Source organism: Lynx canadensis, chromosome B2, assembly GCF_007474595.2.
Source record: "Lynx canadensis isolate LIC74 chromosome B2, mLynCan4.pri.v2, whole genome shotgun sequence".
NCBI lineage: Eukaryota > Metazoa > Chordata > Mammalia > Carnivora > Felidae > Lynx > Lynx canadensis.
The window spans coordinates 105,446,620-105,471,021 of NC_044307.1; the positions used below are offsets into that span (position 1 = coordinate 105,446,620).

The 24,402-nt window shown below is 41.5% G+C and overlaps 1 protein-coding gene across 2 annotated transcripts in view; it reads left to right on the top strand.

The window, feature by feature from the left end:
* The first annotated feature begins 301 nt into the window (after window positions 1–301).
* Window positions 302–24,402, top strand: part of DSE (dermatan sulfate epimerase) — an 80,900-nt gene continuing 56,799 nt past the window's right edge. The window contains exon 1 of one of the 2 annotated variants that reach the window (XM_030316206.1): window positions 302–368. The gene's annotated coding sequence lies outside the window, so the exon portion shown is untranslated. Of the gene's footprint in view, window positions 369–1,501; window positions 1,590–24,402 lie in introns of those variants that run through there. The other variant, XM_030316207.1, reaches the window with a different exon arrangement.

Genomic DNA, 24,402 nt, shown 5'->3' on the forward strand with positions numbered 1-24,402 from the left:
AACTGCAAGATAAGCATTTAAACCAGATTACAGCCAGATCTAAATTAGAAAGTCCTTTCTCCTCAGCCCCACAGGTCACTTTTAAACCTTTTGGAAGTTTATGCAAAACAGTGGTTTACCTGTGTGAACATTTAAAAATTTAATAAAACCACTTCCTCTTGACCTGTTGGTAAGTAATCTCTCTTCATATGCATTTTCTGAAAAAGAGAAGCATAAGAGGAGACATCCACTTTTTTTCCCTAATGTGGCCTGGTGGAAACTTCTCTGAAGGTCTTGAGAACCTGCGAGGGGACAAGGGAAATGGAGGTGGCCCTTTAGAGCTCAAACAAAGCACTTGGAAGTGAACGAAGAAAAGACACTGCTCTCAGGTAAAACATCTCCAATTCTAATGAATGGGTAAACATTTGTCACTTTTGTACAGCCTGGCTCTGGTAGGTTTGATTACACGCTAATACGGAGGGAAGCAAGTTAGGCCTTAGGTCATTTAGAACACCTCCCTGGAGCCAGGTTAGACCAGGCTGCGCTCAGTGGCTGCTTAAGAAAAGAGTGGAAACTTCTCCAAGGGGGATTGTGACGACGACGACTATTACTACTACTAAGGTTATAAATCCTCCACCTGAAAAAGTGTTGGATGAGAGATCTCTGTCCTCTCCTTCCTACTCCCTCCCTCTCCCCGCCACGCGGGCCTGGGCGATAAGGTAAAAACTGCATACAACTGCTCTGTCCCTGACCCCTTTACCTTTGATGATTAAAATCCGTTCAGTTTGCGGGCTTCAGTGCTTTCGGCTTTAGTGATCTTAAGATCGTTAGTGCAGTTAAAGGGGAGAACTGCGTCTAAGTAGGTGATTTCCTCCCTTACTCTCTGAGAGTAAAACCAAATGCTGGAGGAAAGGAGGAGTAGCTGTTGTGGAGAAGGGGAGGGGAGTGGGCAACAGCCCGGGTAACAAGGTTCTCAGCGTTTTCCTCGATTTCCTTCCCCGGGCTGGACGGAAGCATCAGCTCCTCCCCTCTGGGCCTCCAAAAGTATCTTTCTGTTCCGGGCGATTCCAGAGTCGAACCCGAAACGTGTGGGTCACTTAGAAACGAGAGCAAGTTGGAGCCAAAGAGGCCCGGCAAGGCAGGGGTGCCTGGAGTTGGGGCCCCAGTGGAGGGGAAGGCCGAACTCAGCGCCGAGCCGCGAGTCCCAGGAGAGGAGGAGCGGAGAAGAAGGAGGGCGGGCCGGAGGTCGGGGTCCGGCGGGGAAGGGGGTCCCCGTTTCCCCCTCCCCATCTCGCCTCCCCGGGTTCTGGTGACGTTGCGGTTTCCTCCCTCTAGCAGAGCCTCAGCGCCCGCCGCGTCCCGCCCTCCTCCTCCTCCTGCGCCCACACCCCTCACCCACCCGCTCGCTCGGCTCGCAGTAGCGCCGCCCGAGGCTGAAGCGGCGCATCCCGTGGCGCGGCGCCCACCGGCACCCGAGGCGCGGCGGGCGCGCTGAGGGCTCGGCTCAGAGGGCGCCGGGGGGCCCGGGCGCCGTGGAGTGAGGGGGCCGCGGAGCCGGGGCCGAGGCTGGGGAGGCGACGCCCGGGAGGACGAAGCCGCGGCGGGGAGCGGTAAGCGGAGGGGCGGCGGCGGTCGCCGTTCTGGGCCCCGCGCGGCTCATCTTTCTTCCGGGGTCTCGGGCGGGTCGTAGGGTGCCGGCGGGAGGCGGAAAGCCACGTCCCCTGCCCCGCGCGGAGCGGCGCGGGCTGCGCGCCCGGGCCCTGCGCGGCTGGGCTGCTGGAGGGCGCGCGAGGCGTGGAGCCGGCGCCGTGGGCTTCCCGCGTCCGGGCAGCTCCTAGCCCCTTCCCAGCCCTTGAGCGCCCAGCGCAGAGTCGGCGCACGGTGAGGACCCCGAGATCGCTTTCGGTGCCTTGGCGCCGCGATTTCCCGGCCAGCCCACGGGGCTCCAGCTTCTTCGGCCAGCTGGGTGGCACAGCCTCGCGCCCTGCTTTCCCTGCGTGCCCTGCTAGTTGGGGAGGGGTTGGTGATTGTCGTGTGTGCGGACCCCGGCGCGGGTAGCCTCTCTGTGCGGCTGCGGAAGCCCGGGGAGCCTGTCCCGAGCGCCCCCCCCCCTCCCGCTCCCAGATGCTGGATTCCAGCGCCGCTTGGATCCCCCGAACCGGGAGAAATTGTGGGTAAACCTCACTCGCAGGCAGCTCCTGGTGGTGGTGGTGGTGGTGGGACGCCTGACTCACAGGCTGGGAAGCTCTGTAAGCAATGCCACATGGGCTCGAGATCTGTCGCGGCTGGAATCCGAGCTAAGTTTGTGACCCGAGAACTTTCTCGTTTTCATCGCTCATTTGAGGCAGCAGCCTCCGCTTAGGCTGGCTGGCTGGCATTAAAGGTTGAAACCAAATCCACTGCTTAAAAGCAGGAGATGAGCCTAGTTTACCTGGAATTCCTTAGGTCAGGAAGTGACACTTTTAATTTCTAGGGATCTTCGTGTAATGAAGTTCTTAAATTTGTTGTTGTTGTTAGTCATGGCTTAGTTAATGATACATTAAATTTGAGAATGGACGTTCTCACTTAGAATTTTGACAGAATTTAATTTTTCGGGAGTCCCCTTCAGTTTTTTTTTGGTTTTTTTTTTTTTTTTTTAATGTCTTAGTAAGTGATAACCTCTGAAATGCTATATGTGCAGTATTTGGTAGAATGTTCAGACAGTACTCCCAAAATGGGATCACAAAAATGTAATGCTCATGAAAGAATGAAATACAGGATTATCTGACCATTTGTCTGTCATGTGTTAACTTTTTTCTTTCAAGTTCACCATACAGGCACAAGTCCTTTTATGAAGTGTGTATGTGTTTTAGTAAAAATGGAGAAAAGATGAAATTTAATGCCTCCAGCATCTAGTGACCCCTTTGTGTGAGTACAGCAAAAAGTGCAAGACACTGCTGGTAATTGAGGGGATATACAGAGATGTATAAGAAACTGCCCTAATTCTCCTGAAGCTTCCAACGTGGAAAGGGAGAAAACATAAATAAAAAGCACCTGAGAGTTTGAGCTTGGGAAGTGTCATTGTCCATTGATGGGCATATCATGTCAGTATCAGTTTCATCAGTTTTTGGTTAATTAAATAAAAACAGTGGCCTGCAAAGTACATTTTTACATTCAGATTAATAAGTATTGATAGTACAGTCACCAAATAAAAGGGAGTTCTCCAAAAAAAAAAAAAAAATTTTTGGACAAAAAGGGAAATTTGCAACAAACACAGTATAGGCCTTTGCCACCCTGAGGATTATTAGGATTTTGCTGGTTCTGCTGGGTGAAAGCTGTTTAATGTTCCTCCCTCTGAGGTTAGGGGCCTAGTGTGGGAAGACACCTGGTGAGAAGTCAGCTGGGTTGACCACATGAGGTCAGGACCATTATAGTGACTAACATTTACGTGAGCAACTACTTTAGTATTTATAAAATTAGTCCACAGATTAGCAAATACAGGTTTTCAATGAGATTTGTGGTCTGGCTACTCAGTATCTTGCAGTGCTGCCTGGAGGGGACATGGTGGTCATCCATGAAGTTCTTAACTTTACAGATGTCCTTCCTCCTCCAGTACTTGTTTTTGTTTGTTTGTCTGTTATTTATTTTAATTAGAGGATGAGAGAGAGAGAGAGTGTGTGTGTGCTTGCCCTTGAGTGAAGGAGAGGAAGAATCCCAAGCAGGCACCACATTCAGCACTGAGCCTGATGTGGGTCTTGATCCCATGACCCTGGGATCATGACCTGAGCCAAAATCAAGAGTGGGACACTTAGCTAACTGAGCCACCAAGGCACCCTCCCCTGCTGTGCTTCTTTTTAAAGATTATTTAATTTCTGAAAAAGTGTTTTGTATCATAGGTGAAAATGCATTCTGCAATTACATAATAAAATATTTATATATATCTTAATGTACTCTTTAGTGGATTATTTTGGTATTTATTTGTACTGCTTTGGATCACACTATGTTGTGTGAATGATATTACATTATTCCCATTCAATACTACAATTACAGCAATGATTGGAAAGGAATAAAGGATAAAATATTTAAATTTGCATTTCAGTATATCAGTAACCAATGTTTTCAAAGGGGGTAAAGAACTAGTAAAAGACTAGCATTTCATCATTGCAGCATATATGAAGTATTACTTAACCATTAGCATGTTTGAGTCTAAAATATAATTGGTATTCTTACTCTTTTTCACCCCTTCCTCCCCAGTGAAACAGAGAAATACTGTTATTGTCCTGGGATGTGTTTGTGGCAGGTCTTTGAGGAGGTGAAGAACATCATCATGGTGGATATTGGTATTTCATTTACTGAAAGGGGCTGGACCTTTACTATTCTGAAGGATTGGGTAGGGCACGTGATGAGGTTCGACAGTCATCAGCCTTCTGAAGGAGTGTGTGCAAACAGAGGACAGAACAGTTCTTGTTACTGAGCCTTAGGGTTTTCTCATCTTGGAATTACATTATCTTCCCCTAACTGGGGGTCACCAAATTACCAGCAGATGTTTGGATGACACAATAAAATTCTCTAAACCTAGAATCAGTGCCCAACATAGCAATTAGGCAAGTGTATAAGCCCAGAGTACCATAAAGAGAAATTATTTCCCCATGCAATTCATTTGGTGAGTTAGTAGTGGCAGAATAGGAAATAGAGATTAAAAATCCCAGATTCCTGAGGCACTGATCCATGCGTCCATTTGGTGACAGCAATAATTGGAAATGGATGAATTTCAAAAAGTCTTGCCAACTCTAATGCCCAATTCTAAGAGGAAATTCCCTTTTAAAAATTAAACTCTGCATTAAGTGGATAATATCTTTAATTGAAGTAATTGTTCTTTGAAGAAAATCTGTTACCGAATAAACTCAGTCCCATATTCTGGCCCATCTGAACTTACTGTTTAAGAACTTCTAGTCTCGTATAAAAGATTGGTTTGGTTAGCTCGCAGTGGAGAAGTGTTACAGAAAAGATTCAAACTAGTGGAATGTATTAGGTCAAGAGGGGCCATTAGGATTAATAAATTCTTGCTTACAAATTCATATGTGTGTAGACAATTGAAGGAACGGAAAAGTCCCTGATAGATCATATGGCTATACTAATACTTGCATTTAAAAATCGCTTAGGGGGCGCCTGGGTGGCTCAGTCGGTTAAGGGTCCGACTTCGGCTCAGGTCATGATCTCACGGTCTGTGAGTTCGAGCCCCGCGTCCGGCTCTGTGCTGACGGCTCAGAGCCTGGAGCCTGTTTCAGATTCTGTGTCTCCCTCTCTCTCTGCCCCTCCCCTGCTCACGTTCTGTCTCTCTCTGTCTCAAAAATAAATAAAACATTAAAAAAAATTTTTTTTAATCGCTTAGTACTTTAAAATTTTTTTCAAATCTTATATTTTCATATTTTAGCATAGTGGAAATGGAGAGTGATATAGAGCAGGTGTCTTATCCTCATTTTAGGGGTGTGGAAATGAAAGTACTGTGAGGGTAAGAGACTTGTCAATCATTTTACAAGTAATTAGTGGTCTACCTTAAATATGAGAGGAAACTGTTACACATTTAATTCTACTTTGCTCCTTTATGACTCCAAGTGCATGTTATTAAAGACTCTTACATTTCATTTTCCTACAGATCTAGTTTATTATCTCCTTTACTACTCACTACTGTCCAGGGACTGTCAGCTCCTGTCAAATGCTTATGTGCTTTCCAGACTTCTGTACACTGGTTTTTACAGACCCCCTTCCTACAGCTCCCTCCACTTCCACTCTGGGCTTTGTAAGGATTCCATTGTGGGAATGGAATTCTCTTCTAATTCTCGAATTCCTGCAGAGCCCTAGGCTCACCGCTCAGTCCTCATTAGCTGACTTCAGGTCTTTGGGTGCTTTACCCATGGCGTGGCTTGCTCCTGCCTCTCAAGGCAAGCTCCAGCCTGTTGAGGGTGTGGAATCCAGATCCTCCTTCAGACGCCCAGAAGAGTATAAACCTGCAGGAGGCAGAGTGTTCGCAGAGCCTGGTGGAGATCACAAAGGAGAAAAGGGAATGATTTTAATTTGGCAAGAGAAGAAAAGAGAGTTGAAGCCATCTGTTTATTTCTTGAATAAAATAGTTTGTTCAGTTCTTAATTCAGAATAACACTGTGAGTTTTAATGTGTGTTAAGATTACCGCTGGATTTCCTTCTAGTTGTTTCAGCTCCTTTGAGAGATTCTGTAAGCATGAACTTGGTGTCATCAAATGTTAGTAAACAATTCCTGAAAGAACAGATTTGCCTCTTCAGTAATAGGTAGAACTATAAACATACTGATAATAAGTGTAGTTTGTTTGACATTTTATATTTGGGAATGGTTATAACCATCAGGTAAGTATGGTCCTGTTTTTAAAAAATAGAAGGCATATATACAGTTAATTAACATATATATGACGTATCCACTGTAGGTTATTTGTGTCCATCTGCTTCGTACTAGACAGGGTCAGAGAGAGTTTGCAACTGAACATATATGTCTGCATGCCAAAAAAAATTTTTTTTTAAGTTTATTATTTCTTTTGAAACAAAGAGAGAGAGAACCAGTAGGGGAGGGGCAGAGAGCGACGGAGGGGACAGAGGATCTGAAGCAGGCTCCGTGCTGACAGCAGAGAGCCTGATGTGGAACTCAAACCCATGAACTGTGGGATCATGACCTGAGCAGACATCAGACTGAGCCACCCAGGTGCCCCCCAACCCCACCAAATTTTTTTCATATTATTTAAGGAATTAATAGTGCCTCTCTTTCCCCCAGTTAATGTGAAAAAAGTAGCAAGATAAACCTAGTAGGTTTCCCTGTGTGTGTTTAAAGTGGTGCACATTGCTCTTTAATAGAAATTGAATAGGTCCGCAATCAGTTAAATCGCTGTCATTGAAATCTTTCTATTTGAAATATTCATTGCATACGCAGATGGCTTAGCGTTGTAAATTTGTATTTGTTGATTAAATCAATGCTTCTGCATTTTTCTCATGTGTAACAAACTTAGCTACTAAGCAAAAGGCACTTAATGCATGCAGATGTTATACCACAACAAAGTTGAATCAGCATTTCATAACTCTTAAAAGGAATTTGTAAAGGAAATGGGCTTACCAAGCTTGTGGGTCTATAATATTTTTATTGATGAAGTACACAGGCCATATACTGGCTTTACTGTTGGGAGTCTAATGGCTATTGCAAGAAAAATGGGGGTATTTGTTAGCAATTCATGAAGTGGGAGGTAAAAACATTAGGTTGGTTATATAAATTTTAGTGTAAAACATAGTAATCTCCAGATTATGTTGTGAATCTAGCAGGAATTACTCATTTACAAAAGTAAAAGACTACAGATTGACAATTTGATTTAGGATACTCCCTGAGGCGCCTGGCTGGCTCAGTCGGTAGAGAGTGTGACTTTTGATCTGAGGGCTATGAGTTCAAGCCCCACGTTGGATGTGGAGCTTCCTTAAATTAAATTTTAAAAAATTAGGATACTCCCTTAGATTGAAGTATGGAAAGGGTTATTGCATTGCTAAAGTTAGCTTGCATCCAGAAAGTTGCGTCAGTGACAAGAAACTCAAGAATTGCATGATAAAAATCACCAAGTACTTTAAAGGTGTCCCATGCCAAGGTACACTCAACACCCTGACACACCAGGTAGAGCAGTAGTGAAGACAGCCTGGCTGCGGGACAATACTGCTTACCTTCTTCACAGTTCTGACTGTAATTCTTTCTTCTTGAACAGCACTTTTATTGTTAGAGTCTACTGAGAATAGACTGTAAGTAATGGATTTCTAGAATTCCACAAATTCTGGTGAAGAACTTTTCTTGGGGCCTTTGCTGTTTAATGATATCATTCCAGGAGGTACAAAAGGGGCCAGACTCACCAACCATGCAGCCTGGGGGCCAGCTGCATTTTGGAATCACCTGCAGTGTTTACACTTCTCCCTGGGGGGGAATGGGCCTGGCCGGAAGGAAAAAGTAGCCTGAAAGGGAATGTTGAACAGCTGTTTTCCATCTTCCCTGAAGAAAAAATAGAGGAAATAGACTTACAGCAAGCATCAAGAGGGATTTATGCTAAATACAGGGAAGTTTTTCTGAATGTTTTAATCTTTAGAATGGCTTTCTGAAGGAGGCCTTTGAGTTTTTCTGTGTTTAGAAAGATTTAAGTGAGGCTGTCCTGGAGGGATATTAGCTTTTGTCTTCTCAGGTTCTAAATTTATGAGTTTGGCTCATCTGGATATGAAAATCATAGGAATTAAAAAGGATTTAAGTATAGGAATATAGAAGAAATGGTCAGTTTTTGTGTTTGAAACACAAGTTGCCTTCATAGTTTCTACTTAGCATTTTTGTTTATTAGAACAAAGTATTTGCTCACTGGCTAAATGTTGATCATGTGTAAGAGTCCCGCAGCCTTTATTCAGGTACACATTATAATATCTGAAAATTCCTCTTCTCTCTGCTTAATCTGTTCTCCCCCAAACAGGTCAGTTTTCCCCACACTTCTTTTTTAATCTAGAAAACCTTAAAAGATTTTGGCATCAGATTCTAGTATTCCATTTGGGCTTTTCAGTAATATCTTTTCTGTTTTTCTGCTCCATTTTTTATAGTATAACTAGACTGTCAGTAGTGGCCACAGGAACATATGGGGCATTCATCAGTTATTTGGTCAAAATACAGAGGTTGCCTATGTCAGAAAGAGTCTGGAAACTTTTCTCATTTACCAGACTTCTTATTACAGTATTTATGGTTAAAAATAATAATGGTATTTATAAAAACAGAATGTGAACTTCGTTTTTCTTTAGGAAGATAGAATCTCCAAGAGAATTGATTCTGTGGTGTCAGTCCGGTGGTTCTGTTTTTTCTCAATATTAAAATTAGTCCTTAAGATGTAATTATCTTAAAAGCAGGTTCATTTGGATGCGACACGAGGTGTTGGAAAAAGCACTCTCAGCCATTATTGGGTCACTGGGCAAGAAGTGAAGCCCAGCAAAGTCAGTGTCTTAGGCAATTGGAATTAAGTGTTTCAACTTACTTTTACAGCCCATGGTTTTAAAGCAGTTTTGAAATGTTTTCACCATGACCCTTTTCAAAGACAACTCTGATTCTTGGAAGCACTGAAAAACCTGCAGAGTTATCTTAGGTACAAGTGTCTTTTTGCTGGCCCCTTTGGTGGTAAGGTTAATTTCTTCTCTCCCTCCTTTATCTTTACTTTTGAGTCTTCCACAAGTTAGAGCCTATTGATTCTACTGAGAAACCCAGTAGAAGTAGAGAGCAAAATAAGAATCAATCTGTTGCTTTTATGCAATACTCCCAATTTGTCCTTTCTTAAACATTAGTGTGAAATTTAGGGGTGCCTGGGTGGCTTAGTCAGTTAAGTGTCCTACTTCACCTCAGGTCATGATCTCACGGTTGAGTTTGAGCCCCGTGTTTGGTTCTGTGCTGACAGCTCAGAGCCTGGAGCCTGCTTCAGAATCTGTGTCTCCCCTCTCTCTCTGCCCCTCCCCCGCTGGCACTCTGTCTATCTGTCTGTCTCTCTCTCAAAAATAAATAAACATTAAAAAATGTTTTTAAACACTGGTGTGAAATTTTAAGCACCTCTGTTTCCTCTGAGAAAATCAGCATTGTTCAGATTGGATTCATCACATGTTAATAACCATGTGCTATGTTTGAGTTCTAGGATTTTCACCGTTAACATTTTTAGACTTACTGTGACTTGTATAGAATTATTCCATATAAGATTCAAATTAACTAATAGTATTTTGAGTATCTGCTGTAGGAACGTGGGAACTTTACAAATTCAATTTCACTTCTACTTGTTGGATTTCATCTTCCAAGTTTTAGGTTAAGTTGGTCCACTCAATATCTCTTTCTTGGGGAAGCAATGTGTATAGTATTTATACTACTAAATTGCCATAAAATGATAAATCCTGTGCCTAAAGAAGCTGAATTGAGCTGGCAGCATCAGGGTGGTTATATAACAGATCCTTCTTTGTGTGCCTACACCTTTTTTTTTCTTGTTGGTGAAGCCACTGAAGTTTGGTTCAGTGATTGCAAGTTTTAGAAGAGATAAGTCTGTGTTACTTGGGAATGAATGCTTTGATATATAACTTCTTCCAGTGTACTTTTGAACCTGGAGAGTTAGATGAAAGAACATTATACTTTAGCGATAGAAATACTGAAAGGGTTTAGTCATTCAGCAAGTATTTGCCAGGTACTTCTGTGTTTGAAGGGACGTCTGTGTGGAGGCAAAGAGGGGAAACATACAAAATAAATATGACATGGGTTTCCAGCCTTGGGGAGCTATAAAATCTGGTTGGAGAAGGATAATCAAGTATGAAACTTTATGAGAACAACTAAGTGCTGAAAGGGCCGAATGCATGCAGTAGAATTGCAGGAAGGAGAGAGCTGTAGGATTACATGGGCAGAGAATACCCATCTAGGAGCGGAGAATGAATTGGGCCTCAGGGGACTTTATGCCAAAAAGGGGAAGGGAGAAAGCATCACAAACAGGGCAGCTGAACCAAAGCACTGGAAGAGGAGTCAGCAGAGAAAGGGAGTGGCTGAGAAAGGAGAAGGTTGGGGAGAACATGGGAGAAGCGTGGGAATTCACTTCCCCTGTAACATTCTGTTTCCTTTCTTCATTCTGCATCTACTCTTTCATTGTTTTCCACAAGTACTTCTTGAAGGTCGTATTGCATGTAGTCAGTGGTACATGACACTATAGGAAAAGACCAATTAGTACTAAATGCATACATTAGTAAACACATATAAAGCTATAGACATTTTTATTGACACCTTTTTAGGTCCAATTCAGGTACCCCCTTCTCAGTACATCCTTCTTTCTCCACCCTAGCCAGATGTGTTAACTTCTCTAAATCTCAGTAGTACTTTATCATTCTCTTGCATACATCCTCCTTTTTATTTTAGTGGTATGTGTAAAAATTTTATTTCTTTTGCCATCTTCTAAGATGGTGTAAGCATCTTCTTGGCTGGCATTATTTCTGATTTCTCAAAGAATATTGAACAATGCAGGTATGAGGCCACAGGGGAGACCACTTATGGATGGAGTTGCCAGGGAAGGCTTCATCAAGATCCTTGTGTTCTTTGAAAAAGAAAAGAGGTCGGGTGTGGAGCAGCACAGAGGGGGAGCCCCATGAAAGAGAGCGATAGTGGGAATAAAGAACAAAATGTGAGTTGTACTCAAGGAAGAGCAGGTAAGTGTGAAGAGAGAATTTGTATAGGGAAGAAATGAGTGATAAAATGAAGGTAGGTAAGTGTTAGGTTATGGAAGCTCTTGCATGAGAAATTTGTTTGTTTTGTTGTTGGAATAGAGGCTCTTGAATAGGAAGGTGGTATAATGGTGATTCTTTAATTTGTAAGGAATTTTGTAGTTTACAAAGATACTTGTTTTGTAGGTAGTATGGTCAGACTGTGGGTTTCTCTCTCAGCTCCTTTGGTTTCTATGTGACCTTGGGTAACATACTCAACCACCTATGCCTCAGTTTCCTCATCTGTAAAAAGAGGATGATATTAGTATCTACATTATGGGCTGTGGTGAGATTAAATGAGTTAATCCATGTGAAATACTTAACATGGTTCCTGGCATTTGGTAAGCGCTATATATATTTATTGTTTATAGCAGCCTCTGGTTCAGATATAAGAAATACGACCTCTACTTTAGAAATGAGAGAATTGTGGAGCTAGGACTGTATGTTAGTTTGGTAGAGCTGCTGTAACAAAGTGCTTCTGAGTGGCTTTCACAACAGAAATTTATCGTCTCACAATTCTAGAGGCTAGAAGTCCAGAATCAAGGTGTTGATCAGTTTGGTTCCTGCGAAGGCCATGGAAGAGACTCTCTATTCCACGGCTTTCTGCTAGCTTCTGGTGGTTCCTGTCAATCTTTGGTGTTCCTAGGCTTGGCAATACTTCACTCCTATCTCTACCTTCATCGTCATGTGGCATTCTCCCTGTGTGTCTCTCTGTCTCCAAATTTCCTATTTTTTAAAAATACCAGTCATACTGCATTAGGAGCCCATTCTACTCCAGTATGACCTTATCTTAATTGTATCTGCAACAACCCTGTTTCCAAATAAGGTCACATTCTGAGGTACTGGGGATTAGGACTTTTACTTAGTGAACTTTTAGAAGACATGGTTCAACTCCTAACAGATTCCAAGTCAGATCTTTTGAGTCTACCATACGGTGACCATGGTGTGCCAAAAGGATTGTGGGAAAGGGGAGGAATCTATAGGTCTATATGAGAAACAACAGGCTTTCATTGGCTCTTCTGTCTCCTCTTTGCCTTAGACCTGCACCATTCCCTGAATAGTCACAGTGATGGACATGCCGCAAAGAGCCTTGGGATATCAATATGTCCCTGTCTTCTGAAAGGATCTTTTGCATTTCTTTCTTCTTCTCAGCATGGCAGTCTCTGTGACTTCTTTCCATTTGGGGATTAGAGATAAGTTTAGGGACATTATACTTGCACTGGATAATTTCAGTCTTCCCTATAAATTTGAAAGATATATCACTGTCCCAAAGTATAGGTGATAAAGGAAGAAGTGAATACTTTTGGAAAGAGGCAAAAATCCACAGTATCAACAGCAAGGATTTTACTAAAGAGTCGATTGGAGATGAGTGAGTGGGTAGATATGCAGAGGTAAGATAGAAGTTGATGCCTCAGGTTTATAGTTGGGATTGAGGTAGAATGAACACCTGGTCCCCCTCCCCTGCCTCGTTTAACTCAGGAATTGCCTGACAAGTGGTCATCTAGCCTCCACATTCATTTAGGACTAGACCTGAGAAGAAAGTTTACAAAAGGATTAGTACAAAAGGAGTTTTCTCCAGCATCCAGCTCAACTAAGAGAATGCCATCAGGTTTGACCAAAAGAAACAGCTAGGTGGGACCTGGCTGTGAGCAGAGATTGGGTGAAATGGGTAGGGCAGATATGAGAGGCATATGCGTAGATTAGGAGATGTGGAGAATGGGGCCAGATTCCCAGATGTTAAAGACAGTATGAAATGTAGACAGTCAAGTCAACTGGATATTCACCAAGATATCCAGTAAAGCATGCATGACCTTGGACATACAGACACAAACGTTAAATATCTGGCCATATTATAGGCTCTGACTTGGGGTATTTCTGGCAGGACACTTTTTTTTTTTGGCCTGTGGATCTGTGGCCAGTGCTTATTCTTTTCTGCCCAGTTATCAGTCTCCAGCAGTTTAGTAAAGCTTTTCTTTTCCTTAAAGATTATTTCCTAGTAATCTATAGAAACTCACCATAATAAGATATTTAGCACAAAATAACAGGAGTGGTATAGATGTACAAGAAATAATAATTCATTAGAAAGCATCTTTATTCTTTTAAATTCTCCAGATAAAAGAAATGTCAGCAGTACAGGAAATTTTTTTTTATTTGTAAATAGCAGCACTAATAAAGCCCCTAGACCAAACCATTAAATAATAATAATAATAATCTTTGGGAATATAGTTAAAAGGAGGGACATGAAGGGAATCACTCTAAATTTCAAAACAGAACAACCTCAGTGAAAGTCTTAGCACCAAGACAACTAGCCAGTGGAAGGAGAGGCCTGCCCGGTCTGGGCAGGAGTGGATGGGAAAAGTGGTGGAATGTCTAACCCCATGTAAAATGGGCTGAAAGTTTTGAGGTGGTGTTTAGAAAAAGGCTCTGAGAAAAACCCATGCAAACCATCCATGGACTGTTGGGAAACCAAATGAGATACTCTGGGTGAGGAGTGAGATCTGAGGTGGGCCAGGCACCTTAACAAGGACGTGGCAAGACTTAGGGGCACAGCAGTACCTCTCACTTATAGTGCGAGCTTTGTGCTCAAAGGAGGGTTGAGAAGGCAGCGGCTATGGTGCCAGCTGTCAGTAAACCGTAATCATTGCCCTGCGTAACCTTGAAAGGGTCAAGGTTGTAGTACATTTTACCTCCAAAGGGTTTGTCTTGGTACACAAAGAATTTTATCACTTCTCTATATGTAGTTATGTTTGTATAGTTATATGATTATATACATAATTATCCCTCAGTTTTTAAAGGTTTACATCTTGACACATTAGTTAATCTATTCAGTAAATGATCTTTGCATGTTTCTTAAGAGCTGGGCACTCTTCTAGGTGTTAGGGATATAGCAGGAAGCAAAGTGATCCCCTGGAGCTTAATTCTAGAGGATGGAGCTAGGCACACAAAAGAAATAAGTAAATTATATAGTAGATTAGAAGATTATTAGTGCTATAAAGAAAAAATAAAACCCGGAAGGGAGTTAGGGGATGGTGATGATTGACTTAAGTAAAATGAACACAGCCAACCTCACTGAGAAGGTGACATTGAACAAAAACTTAAAGGAGGTGAGAGAGCAAGCCATGTAGATGTCTGGGGGTAGCGTTCTAAGCAGAAAGAACAAGCACACAGATGCTGAGGAGGGAGCGTGTCCCATGTGTACCAGAAGAGCAAGGATGCCACATGGCTAGAATGGGGAAAGAGAGAAAGAGCTGTAGGTTGTGAAGGCAGAGAGGCAACGGGGCCAGGCCATGTTGTATCTTGAGAGCGATTGTAAGCACTTTGGTTCTTATTCTGAATGATGGGGAAGCCGTTGGAGGGTTTTAAATGGAGCAGTGACATAATCTGAATTGTGATCGAACAAGGATGGCTCCGGCTCCTGTGTTGAGAATGGCCATTGGGAGGTAAGGGTGAAGTCAGGCAGACTAGTTTGGAAGCTTTTGCAGTGATTCAGGCAAGACATGGTGTGGCTTAGGCATTATGGCAGTGGCGAAAGTGTCTGGATTCTAGGTATATTTTGAGGATGGAGTCAACAAAATTGGCTGATGGTTTAAACATAGAGGCAGAGTAGGTAAGGGAAGGAGCGGGAGTTTGGGCCTGAATTGCTGGCAGGATTGGTTGCCAATAACTGAGATGGGCAAGTCCTGAGAAGACAGTGCCTGCATCTTTGGGTTAATTACATGTATGTATCATTGTTTCACAGACCAAGTCTGTGGTATTCTGAGTTTTGATTATGATTCATGAGAGGACATTTGGAAAGTACTCAGGGATTTTGGTGCCAAAGAACTATGATCTGTGAGACAAAAATGAGAATCAAAAAAAGTACATATAAAAATGGTTGAGAATGTGAAAGGCAGTAAAAAGAAAAAATTAAATTTTGTCATTGGTGAGTATTTGAAGGTTGGAAAAATTGAAGAGTGCTTGAATATAAGTAAGGAATGAAAAAGAACTTTAAATATAGCGAGAAAAACATCACTTTGCAGTATATACTCAGTAGACATATTCATGAATGTATATACGTATCCAGTAAATGAAATTTTAATTTTGATTATGCTGGAATTATGGGTTTGATGCCAGCAAATTACTTTCCCATGAAATTCTTTTAAGCTTTTTGCCTAACTTCTGTGTATTTTTTTTTTTATATTTTTAAATATTTATTTTGGAGAGAGAGAGACAGTGTGAACAGGGTAGGGGCTGAGAGAGTGGGAGACATAGAATCCAAAGCGGGCTCCAGGCTCTGAGCTATTAGCACAGAGCCTGATGCGGGGTTCGAACTCACGAACCGCAAGATCATGACCTGAACCAAAGTCCGATGTTCAACTGACTGAGCCACCCAGGCGCCCCTGTGTATTTCTTTTTTTAGATACTACCTAAAGCTTTCAGGCGGTCTGTAAGTACAACACTGTATATTCTGCTGTGTCCTGTGCTTCAACAGCAACATCCTTGGACAGAGACAGAATCATTTTCCTGGGGAGAAAAAATCAGCAAAAGTTGAGTGAAAAAGAAGATTTGGTGAAGAGTATCACCACATTTTCTAATGGGGCAAAGTGTGTGGCAAGACTTTCATGATTCTAATGGGAATTTAGATGATTGGACTAAAAAGAAGGTTGGGTGGGGGCTTCCCGCTGACCACCATTGGGCCCAGTGATCCACTAGAAAGTACTCACAAGAAGCTGTTTTAATCATGAATATGGTTTAACAAAACCGTATTCTTCTGGAGAATATTCAACTTCTGGAAAGCTGGTTGTGTAACCCCAGTCCAGGGACAGGAGAAGGCTGATGGCCCAGCTCAGGCAGGCAGGCAGACAAGAGAGCAGGAGAGCGAGTGTGCACACGAATGAGAATGAATTCTCCCTTCCTCTACCTTTTTGTTCGGTTCAGACCCTCAGTGGATTGACTGAGGCTCACCCACATCAAAGAGAACAGTCTCGTTTACTTGGTTTACTCAAATGCTAACTTTTGTGGAAACCCCATAACGGACGATCCAGAAATGGCCAGTCAAGTTGACATATAAAATTAACCATCACAAATGGTAAGAAAGGAAGTCACATACCTAAAAATCAAAGGGGAGCGTTGGTCACAGAATTAAAGGTAGTTTTATCCACAAATTCAAGGAATTACATTATCAACTGAAAGTTAATGCATATTGCCACTTAGGGGAAGTAGAAAATGTATTTCAATCAAACATCAGATTTTTGAAGTTGTATTTAGGTTTAGAAGTGATTCTTTTCATCTTTTAAATTTCATCAAGACTGGGGTTTCTAGGTTTAGGATGTTTTTCTGACTGTAAACACATGCGTCATTATGGTATATCTGTAAGCTTTATCTCTCTATATAAATATTGGTTGATGAAGAAATTGTGTTAGATTTGAAGATTTCTTTTCTTCTCAGATGTGTTCAGTTACTTGGAATATGTCGCCTAAAAATTATAAATGTGCAGTTGAGCAGGAAGGAGAAACCTCTTGACTTCACATACTTTATATTTGTCAAAATATTTTGGTATTTTTAGGCTCCTGATGACTCTGCAAGATTCTGAACACACAATGCATTATACCTATTTTAAAAATAACATTCTTCGTGTGTTAGTTCTGTGAGCGTTTCCTCCTGCTGTCATGGCCCCCTTGCTCTCAGTTGGACTGACCTTCGCAGTCTCATCGATAAGAAGATGATGGCTGCTAGCACTTACAGAACACCTCCTAAATCCTAGACACCCTTTTAATGTTTTAAGTAAATCAGCTACTTAAAGATCACAGAAACCCTATGAGGAAGGTATTATCCAGTTTACAGAAGAGAAAACAGGGGCATAGCTAGGGCTGTGGTGGTGCTGGGATTCATTCAGACCTTGGAAGTCTGGTTCCAACTTGTGCCCACAGCCACCAATCATGTTCTTTCCTTTTTTTTTTTTCTTTTTTTTTTTTGAGAGAGAGAGAGAAGGTGCAAGTGAGCAAAAGCCAGATTGAGAGAGAGAGAGAAAGAGAATATACCAGGAGGGCAGAAAGAGAGAGGGAGGAGGAGAGAGAGAGTAGTGGGGCTCACCTGAAACGGGGCTCAAGCTCACCCTAAGCAGGGCTCGAGCACACCCGATGTGGGACTTGAACTCACGAACTGTGAGATCATGATCTGAGCCAGTCAAATGCTTAATGACTGAGCCACCCAGATGCTCAGCCACTAACCATGTTCTGAGGTGAATGGTGATGGACAAGTATTTTGGGGGAACTCTTACCAGAAAGTGGCAAATGCTTTCTAGGTGTTATTTAATCTCCCAACTGTTATATGACACAAATACTATTTTCATCTTCATTTGAAATAAGGGACTAGGGTTTTAGATAGTTATAGTTGACTTGTCCAGAGTCACAGAGCAGTAAACCAAGGCCACTCTGATACCCCTCTTAGCCACCTCACCAGTCTGCCTTCATCAATCTATGGCAAGAAGAAAAATTGTATTTTAGTTTTCATGAGTATTTATGGTTTAGTTTAATTGTTATTTGAAGCTATATGCAGTTGCATTCAGCCATGGGCTTCGGTATCTTTATCTTCCTTTCTATGCTTTATATTTTTAGCTAGTAATGCCAGAAAAGAGTGTTTTCATGGTTAAAGCTATTGCTGGGAAGGCCATAGGTGGTTTTGCATACCCTTCCAGGAAAGCTTTGGTTACTTACTGTTGAGAAAAATTTTGGAAAAAAAAATTTTTAATTTTCTTTTTGTACCAGGTATAGTCAATAATCAGTTAAATAAATTATGTTGGACTAAGGGAGAATTCTATTCATCTTTATTGTCAGAGTAATATAAGCTCTGCAGTTAAAAAAACACAACTCAGAAACATCATTTTTTTAGATTTTTATCCTATAGTTATTAATTGAAGAGCATAGTTTTTCTTGTTTACATTTTTTTGGTTTGTTTTTTGTCTTTTGTTTTTTTAGAAAGAGAGAGTATGTGAGCAGCGGGGAGAGGGGCAGAGGAGGGAGAGAGAATCTTTGTTTAATGTTTATTTATTTTTGAGAGAGAGAGAGAGAGAGCACAAGCAGGGGAGGGACAGTGAGAGAGGGGGACCGAGGATCTGAAGTGGGGTCTGCACTGACAACAGTGAGCCTGATGCAGGGCTTGAACTCACAGCTCAACCGACTGAGCCACGTGGGTGCCCTGAAAGAGAGAGAATGTTAAGCAGACTCCACACTCAGTGCAGTCTGGTGTGGGGATTGATCCCACAATGTGGGAATCGTGACCCCAACCCAAATCAAGAGTCAGTGACTCAAGCAACTGAGCCACCTGGGCACCCGTCTTGTTTAGTTTTTACCCCATGCCTAGCATGGTTCTTTGATTTAATAGCTGCTCAATACATAAGTGAGTTAATTAATTAATGTTTATAAGTAATTCTTAGCCCCTACATGGATATTCCAGTTGTGGAAAAAAGTGCATTGGAAAACTTCATGTTCATAAGTTACTACTTCTTAAAAGTTTTGGAATACCAAAAAGAAATACAGTTAATTATACTCAGCATTATATTATTCTGAAAATAGTATCCAAGTAAAAAGTTCTGAAAATACTATAGGATATGGTATTCCAATACCATCATTAAAATCAATCAAGGGGTGCCTGGGTAGCTCAGTTGGTTAAGTGTCCAACTTCGGCTCAGGTCATGATCTCATGGTTCATGAGTTCAAGCCCTGCGTCGGGCTCTGTGCTGACAGCTCAGAGCCTGGAGCCTGCTTCGGATTCTGTGTCTCCCTCTGTCTGCCCCTCTCCTGCTCGCACACTGTCTCTCTCTCTCTCTCTCAAAATTGAATGAACGTGAAAAAAAATTTTTTTAAAGAAAATCAAAATTGTAATGAAGAGGTACCAATTAGAAGATGTCCAGTTGTTAGACTGCTAGATAAACTACAACTGATTTATAGCTTAGAAAGTAGAACTGTTTCGGGACTCCTGGCTGGCTCAGTCAGAGGAGCATGCAACTCTTGGTCTCAGGGTCATGAGTTTGAGCCCCACAATGGATGCAGAGGTTACTTAAATAAGTACAACTTTTAAAAAAGTATAACCATTTCATTTCCTCTTTGTAAGCAAAATTAGCTACTTCAGTGTTCTCCCAAGTGATTTGTAGATCCTCCACCACACCTCTACCCTGCTTTCACTTTGCCTCCGTGAAAGTACAGATTTTACTTTCTTTCTATTTTCTGTAAGACAGCCATGCTCTTAAAACCTGGATCTGACTTATTCACTTATTTATTTAGGTAATACCTTCATTTATTTGTTTTTTAAAGTAAGCTCTATGCCCATCATGGGACTTGAACTCACAACTCTGAGATCGAGAGTCACGTACTCTACCAACTGAGCCAGCCAGGTGCCCCGAAAGCTGGACCTTAATGGTTCTTAGTTTTGTAGTAAGGTGCACCAGGCAGACAGAACTCTACTGCTAAATGATGCCTTCAGTTTGAGAACCACTAAATTACTTACTCAAGTAGCCCTCTTGTGAATGGGATCTGGAGCCTTCATTTTAAACATAATTTCGGTTAACCATTCTCACAGAAGAAAGTTATAGTTATCATTGTTGGCCTAAGAAAGAAGTGAGGTCCAGATTATATTGTGAGGAAATGTGTTATCTTCACAAACACTTTCCTGGGGACAGTGTTGGACTGCACAGAGCTGCACTTAACTTACAAACCTAACTTCAAGTTCCTCCAGTGTTGAGCATGAAGGTGATGTGTGCCATGATTATACATGGTGTGGTTTTGCTGTGTGGGTTCAGGGTTGTAATTACTCCCTCAGTAGTGCGTGTAAATTCTTAGGGGTTCCGTATGCTGTAATTTCATATCGTGGATTTTTGTTTAGAAATGACTTTTTGGGGAGATATATTTCATTTCATCCTAAATAAGGAAAACAATAAGCCCTCAGTAAAAGGAACTTTCAATTTGATTAAGAGCCCTTGGTTTTTAAATTTTTCTTTTTTGGCTGAGTCTATAGGCTTTACACATCAGGGAGTATAATTTTAGGGAATGATTGTATAGTACCAAAACCATATGTTTTCTTAGGATTTGATGTATGTAAGAATAATGTTAGATTTATTTCACTACAGAAATTTATGAAGGACATATAAGGTTTTATTTTGATATTGAGGTAAAATTATTTTTCAAAAAATTATCCAAATTATACATTTAATAAAAATTGAAATAGACAAGTAAGGAGAACCTTAAAAATATGTACATTCCGTTAGTTAAAAAATCCATGGAAACAGTGGAGTAGTGTGTGTGAGACCACAGCAAGTTGTTTCTCAAATACTTGGAAATAGGTTTCTCTGAGAGTTAAATCCCAAAATAGATCAGAGAAGGAAATGTGCGGCTCTGTTACAATACGTTAGCGCTCTCAGGGCATCAGAGTTGCCTAAAACCCAATTAGAGGCCTAAAAATGAGGGAACTTGGTTTTCAGTGGAAGAACACACGAGAAAGAATTGCTGACTTCTACAGTGTCTATACATTTTCCAAGGAAGAGTGTTCTGTTGTCTGGTCAGCAGGACTGCTTTAGCCCTTCATGGATATGGGCACATCCAGTTCTACTGTGGGAGGTATTTGTCCTAATCACATAACTAACTGACTGCTGGGCCCATCCATTGGCTTGGGCAAACTGGAGCCAGTACTCTTGAGCTGAGCTTGATGGGCTTGGTGGCAGGAGCTGTGGGACATGTATTTTGCTCTTCTTTCCTAAATGATTCAATTAAAAAATGTTTGTTCTTAATGATACCCCAAGGGCATCTGTGATATATGCTGACAACACAGCCTCCTTTCAAGCAAATTATGCTCTTGACTGGTTGAGTTACCCCAATCCCAGGGCCTCTCCCCCAGCAATTATCTAATAATTTTACTCCTTGTGTACATTTCTGATGAAGTCAGAAAATATCTCCCAATCTGACTGATGGTTGTATTTCTTATGAATGAATGCACTGATATCCTGGGAGAGAAGGGTTTTAGTTTTATTATCATCAGATAGCACATCCCAGGATGATCAGCTGGAATACTGATGACATTGCCTGAGCCAACAGCAGACCCTTGAGGTTAGGGTCTTATCAACTCAGGCAATGGCAACAGATGTCTCCCAAGTACTCACGCATCCCTTCAGTCATATAAATTTGTTACTAGGAAACACTCCCCAACCAGAGATTTTCTTTTCTAGTCACTGTTATATACTGGCCCTTTTGAAAGAATACAGTAAGAGCAGTCACCTTTTATACACCCAAGAATTACAGACCTTGGGAGGCAGTCAAACTCAGATAATCATTTATTTAATCATTATTCTTTTCTTTGAGGGCCAAACCCCTGCCCAGTACTTAAAAATCTCAAGGGTTATATTCATTCTTTTCCAGTGAGTATTGAGCGAGCTAATGAAATATGTGTTAGAGTCAGGAGCATTGTGTTTGAGTTTCAGCTAAGTTTCTTTTTTTTTTTAAATTTTTTTTAATGTTTATTTATTTTTGAGACAGAGAGAGACAGAGCATGAATGGGGGAGGGGCAGAGAGAGAGGGAGACACAGAATCGGAAACAGGCTCCAGGCTCTGAGCCATCAGCCCAGAGCCTGACTCGGGGCTCGAACTCACGAACCGTGAGATTGTGACCTGAGCTGAAGTCGGACGGTCAACCGACTGAGCCACCCAGTCGCCCCAAGTTTCAGCTAAGTTTCTAACAAGCGCTCGACCTTGCTCAGTCAGTTAATATCTGTGATTCTCCTTCTTTTGCTCCTTTTTCTTTCAAAAAAAACTTTTATGGATGGATTAATATAACCTTGCATGCCCCAAACTTCTTCCCCTTTATTAAAAATATTTATAGAGCTCTGGGGTGCCTGGTGGCTCAGTCGGTTAAGCGTCTGACTTCGGCTCAGGTCATGATCTCAGTTCCCGGGTTCGAGACCTGTGTCAGGCTCTGTGCTGACAGCTCAGAGCCTGGAGTCTGTTTCAGATTATGTCTCCTTGTCTCTCTCCCCACCCTCAAAAATAAATAAACATTAGAAAAATTATTTATAGAGCCCTTCCTTCATGTCAGGTTCTATGTGAAGTGCATCACATAATATTTAATCACTCTGTGAAGTTGGGATCATTGATGGATGAGAGAATGGAGACTTTGAGAGCAGGAGTCAGTTGATCAAAACTAGCAGACAGCAGAGCAGGGGTTTATACTCATGTCTGCCCAGCTCCATGCCCGGTGTTAATCATAATGTAAGAGTGTTTTTAATCCATCTTAATTTGGGACATGTTTTACTTTCTGCAGGGTAATCTCAGTCTTCAATCCTTATACTTTCTACATTTTCTGAAGCCAAGGAAATTGAAAGACCTTTTGTATCATCATGTGTTTCATTTATAAACTGTCCCAGACCTTTTGGAAACCTTCATTTTTGAAACTCCATGTTACTAGTCTAGTTTCTAGTTCTTTTTCTTCTCAGCATATTCTTTCTGTGCTTTCTTTGTGTAAGGATGGCAAAAATGGAACTTTTAATGTCACTGAATATTGTTAAAAATTTCATTAAAGAAAAGAATGTTGGCTTAGCATTTAAGAGATTGGGTTCTAGTTTTGCCTGTAAGATACTGTTAGAGTATCAGTAGACACTAACTCTAAATACTGTTTGTAATATTAAGTTATTATAAATTAAAGATCAAATGTGTGAAAAGCATTTTACACAAAATTTCTCTGTGTGTCAGTAACCATAACAGCTGCAGTGGATTGTTGGAACCAGGATTAAAGCAAAATAATTTTAGGCTTATTGTTGCTTTGTGAGGACCTACTTAAAACAATTAGAATTCAGGCATCTTCTTAGAGACACCTGTTGTGTTATTTGGCTTGGCTTAAGCATAATGTCAAACTTTGGACTGTTACTGATATAAGCAGGGTGGAGATGATTAAATTGCTGTCTCAATTATCTGGTAGTGACAGGTTAATTCTTAAATGACTACAGTATATTACAGTCATTGATTAGGTCAAAATTTAGGAATGTTTTCCTTTCCGAACTGTGTTGAGTGAAACAAAAGAATGGGAAGAAAAGCTGGATAAGGAAAGTTAGTGTGTTATAGGAGAAGAGAAAGACTTTTAGGGGAAATGAGGCTCAGTAGAGTCATTCAGAACTATCCTGAGAATTGAACTATGGGTAAACTGAAATATTAGCGGCACCTGCTGAGGGTTGCTCGTGATTTTGCCATATTGAAAATGCTATGCTCTGAGCTGGGCCAAATGCAGCCTGAAGATTGAAGGGAGTTGACAGTGCTCTGCTGTGTCTGCAACACACTGAACTGGGGGGAGAATGGCTTGAGAGATCATCCACAGACCTCTGAAAGTATAGACTTGTCCAGCGTGTGTCTGTGTGTGAATGAGTATGTGTGTGTGTGTGTGTGCATGTGCGTGTGTGTGTGTGTGTGTGTGTGCTCTGAGCTGTCAGCCCATAGCCCAACACGGGGCTCGAATTCAGGAACTGTGAGATCATGACCTGAGCCAAAGTCGGACGCATAACATACTGAGCCCCCTAGAATGCCTCCGAGTTGGCCATTCTGGTAAACTCAGTGGCCATTGTTTTACTCAGCATTTCAACATCTTCCAGTAGTCATTCAGCTATCACCTTCAACAATTTTTGCCTTATCTATTTACTTTTTTTTAATATAAACTTTTAAACTTAAATTTGTTGTAAATAGGAATTTTATATCTGCTGTTAAAACTTCAGGTTAGATGTACTAGTTATAGTTTTTCCTAACATACATTGAAATAAGTTGGCATAAAACCTGTCCATCTGTGGTCTACCTAAAATTATCTTGAGAAATGCTCCTTTCATGTTATTCCAACTCTTCACAGAGTGGTACACAGAATGCTGAAGGTAGAAGTTTAAATATGTATATATTAAAATAATTTTTTTAATACGTATTTATTTTTTAGAGAGAGAGAGACAGAGAACACAAGTCGGGGAGGGGCAGAGAGAGTGAGGAGACACAGAATCTGAAGCAGGCTCCAGGCTCCAAGCTGTCAATGCAGAGCCTGATGAGGGGCTCGAACCCACGAATTGTGAGATCATGACGTGAGCTAAGGTCAGAGCTTAACCACCTGAGCCACCCAAGTGCCCCCCAGAAGGTAGAAGTTTAAAGAGGAAACCCAAAGACT